The sequence below is a fragment of the Pseudophryne corroboree genome, chromosome 1 (assembly GCF_028390025.1).
Source record: "Pseudophryne corroboree isolate aPseCor3 chromosome 1, aPseCor3.hap2, whole genome shotgun sequence".
NCBI classification, from domain to species: Eukaryota; Metazoa; Chordata; class Amphibia; order Anura; family Myobatrachidae; genus Pseudophryne; species Pseudophryne corroboree.
In genome coordinates, this window is record NC_086444.1 from 228,792,091 (window position 1) to 228,795,950 (window position 3,860).

Genomic DNA, 3,860 nt, shown 5'->3' on the forward strand with positions numbered 1-3,860 from the left:
AGGAATTATGATTTACAAGTAAAACTAGTACAAAAACATTACTAAGGATGTGTGTGGTGTGATATGGGAGGAGGTCCATGGGGGGGTGACACCATGAGTTACCACACCGGGTGACACCAACCCTAGTGACGCCTCTGCACTGGGCCTGGACACTAGTGTACTATTACTATACTTTTTACTGTATACTGTATCTTATAATATTCTTCTCTTTTACCCACAGACGACGAGCCAGAATACATTTTTGGTAAATATACTGTACAGTAGCAATAGTTGGTACTGTAATTACAGTATTTTTTTTTCTCCAACATTATTTTAAGTCAAACTGATATGACTAACTGTACTGTATTTTATCTTTTTACAGTCCGTCGCCAACCAGTGGAGGAGACACCTGGTAATAAAATAGAAATACATAATGCACTGTACTGTATTCTAACTTACTGTAACATGTATAACACTGAGCTGATCATCTTCACACCCTCTGACATAACCTTACAGTACAAACTGTACTTTCTCTCCTTTTTCACCCTCTTCACTCCACAAATGCATGCTGCGTTTCCTGACTACTGATATAATAGTGTGTAGAGCGTAGCGAGGCACCGTGCCCACCGCGTGGCGAGCGAAGCAAGCATGCAAGGGGCTGCTTTCCGCTCGCCGCCCATGTCGGGATTGTGTGGTCGGGATTCCGGCGTCTGTATTTTGACTGCCGGGATCCCGTCCAGCGGGATTACGTACTGATCTCCAGTCTGAGCCTGCCCTAGGCATAGGCATACTTGCCAAATGCCCAGGGGCACAAGCAGCTTCTGCTGATTAATATGATATGCAGCATGCCTACAGTATATTCTGTGCATACAAAATGCATTACTAATGTGCAGCATTATGTGTATACAGTACTTTGTTGTGTAACATATACTGTAGCAAGGGCACTACTGTGTGGTCTAATGTGAACAAAGAGCAATATGATGTGATGCAATGTGAATAAGTGGGAATACTTTGAGGAGTAATGTGGTACTATCATATGATGTAACGAGAAAAAGAGACACTATTGCATGATATGTTGTGAATAAAGTTGCAGTACTGTGTGGCGTCATTTCAGATTGGGGAATTACTGTGTGGCCTTGCCCCTTCCCAGCAAGAACATGCACCGTTTTGGGATGCACACCGAATGTGCACACTGTTGCTATTTTAAACATACAGTACAGTAAGTTGGAGGAGCACCAAAATGAGGACTGCTATGGTTGAGGGGTGATGGTGCTGGGAAAGGGGTACAGGCTCAGAGGCGGAAATAGCATCTGTGCAAGGGGGCAGCATCCAAAAACTTGACTAGGGAATCATATTATTTATGGCTGGCTCTGAGTACAGTCCACTATTATGGATAGTACTCCCTACAACACCACCTACAGTACTGTAACCCTCTTTTTTCTGAAGCGGTCATGAAATGTCATGACTGCTAATACATACAGTAAATGTCTACAGTATTTGTACTGTGGTGTTTAATTCCTTTGACAATTTGTTTATGACCTATTGAAGCTAAACTCTTGTACAGTACTTTATATTTTGAATACCAGCAATACAGTATAATACTGTACCTACAGTATACAGTAATAATTGTTTACTATTTGAATGTGACTAAATGTTTTTTTTTCTCCAATATAGTGCCAATTATTTATGGGGGCCCCAGACAGGGGCAAGATAGGTGGGCTGGCCCAGAAGCGGGCAGGCAGCAGCCCACTTATACAAGAGGTAAACTAAAGCAATGTTTAAATTACCTCGACAGCGTACAGTAGTGTTTGATTTACTGTACTGACAATACAGTACTGTACATTGTACAGTAAATAACAATATTGTCTAATATACTGTAGAGTAAAGTACTGTATTGCCATTACTACACTGTAAAGTATTCAGTATTTGTTTTGTAATACTGTCCTTTTTTTCCCACAGAACAGTTGCAGCGTGCCATCCAGCTCCTGCGGGTGGTGGTCCACCTCCTAGTGGACCACTTTTTTAATTTGTTATTGCGATTAATTTAATTTTATTTAATAAAAATTTTTGTTCTTGTACTCCATTGTATAGTATCTTTTTCTACTGTATAAGATAGGCATACTGTACACCATACAATTATCTGGCAGATAATCTGCAAGATCTGGCTGTTTGTAATGAAATTCTCTCCTAATTTAGCTGTGGTGTACAGTACCTCCTGAGTGTGCTGGGGTGCTTTCTGGCCAGTTTGGGGTGATTTGGAGCAAGTTTGGTCGGCCATCTGGCCGACATGTGCTGTCGACTGTTTGGCAAACATGTGTTTTCACTCCAGCATGTGTGTGTCAGGCATTTTGTGTGTGTCAGGCATTTTGTGTGTGTCAGGCATTTTGTGTGTGTCAGGCATTTTGTGTGTGTCAGGCATTTTGTGTGTGTCAGGCATTTTGTGTGTGTCAGGCATTGCTGTGTGGTTCCACAAATGTTAGCGTGTCAAAGTGCTGACCACTGACACCACTATTTCACTTTGTACCGCATGCCTTTTGTGGAACCACACAGCCCAGCATGACTTATTGCTGGGCTGTGTGGTTCCACAAATTTTCTTGGAAAACAAATGAACATGAGTGTCTTTACTTTAATACTTTTTTTTTTTTTTCCCCACAGATATCTATATACACAAGAAAAGAATGTAACGAAGAACAAACTACTTTTTTGTTTTAATTAACTTTCAAACTTTATTTAAAAAAAAACACCTTTTTTTTCTTCAATAAACTTTTAAAAATAGAAGTTTCCTGTGGTTTTTATTAAAATATGAAATGCAAGATGCCTAACCAAGTTGTTTTACATACAGTATACCACTCTTAATTGAATTCCCATCATACAGTAGTACTAATTTATACAGTACAGGAAGTTGGGAATACAAACATTGGAAACCACGTCATGTTTATTTTAAGAAACACTTTATTTACGGGCAAAATCATTTGGAACATGTAACATCACACATACTGTACTGTATTGTAATAAAGCCAACATCACACATACTGTACGGTACTTTAATCAAAAGGTAACAGCACAAATACAGTAACAATATCAACTTTAACATTTTTATAATTTATTTTTTTGTGGTGGTGGTGCGGGGTAATGGTTTTTGTACTTTATTTTTAGGTTTTGCTTTTTTGAATTATTTTTCGTTTTTGTCTTTTGCTTTTTAACACTGTCGCATACGGACACCAGAATAGAGGACTGACAACAGCAGCCCCTGGATGGAAACGCAGCCCAAGGCCCCAGATGGACACAGCACAATGGACTCGGCTGCTACTGGATAGATACAGCAGCGCCCAAAAAATCAACAGGAATAAAAGGGGCAACTTGTAACAGGCCCTTACATTACCAGGAATGTGGTGAGCCAAGTTCATGCACTCCCCTTTGAGTAACCGAGCTGCTCCAAGTGGATTCAGCACAGTGCATGCAGCCCCAGAAAATGTACAGGTCATACAGGTACATTGACACAATTTTTTAGCTTCAGCTGTGTGAAGCTGATGTGCTGAAGCTAGGAGGTAGGTAATGATCTGGTTTCATCATAGTCGAGCTTCCAAGTCATTTTCCTCTTCGTTCTCAGCACAGAGTTTATGGTATCCCTTATCTTCCTCTTTTCTGGATCACCAATCCTCACGCGGCGTTCACACCTAGCCATGATGTCATGTACCAGATTTTTGGGCAGCGGAAGTTTGCCCTTGGAACCATCAAAGTTCACACGATTGGCCCACGTCAAGTATTTGTCGTACCGTACATGGTGCTGGAACAGAGAATATGCATATTTCTGAATATGTCCATTTGAAGCTCTGTACAGATGGTCGTCCAGGGAAGTTGAGATGACAGCCAGGGCAATA

General features: G+C 40.7%; 1 long non-coding RNA gene across 1 annotated transcript; it reads left to right on the forward strand.

Annotated features, from left to right (window-relative positions):
• The first annotated feature begins 224 nt into the window (after window positions 1-224).
• On the forward strand, window positions 225-2,057 carry LOC135053608 (uncharacterized). The gene is made up of 3 exons (XR_010242983.1): window positions 225-391; window positions 1,654-1,740; window positions 1,939-2,057. It is a non-coding gene; the product is annotated as an uncharacterized LOC135053608 (long non-coding RNA).
• The last annotated feature ends 1,803 nt before the right edge of the window (window positions 2,058-3,860 follow it).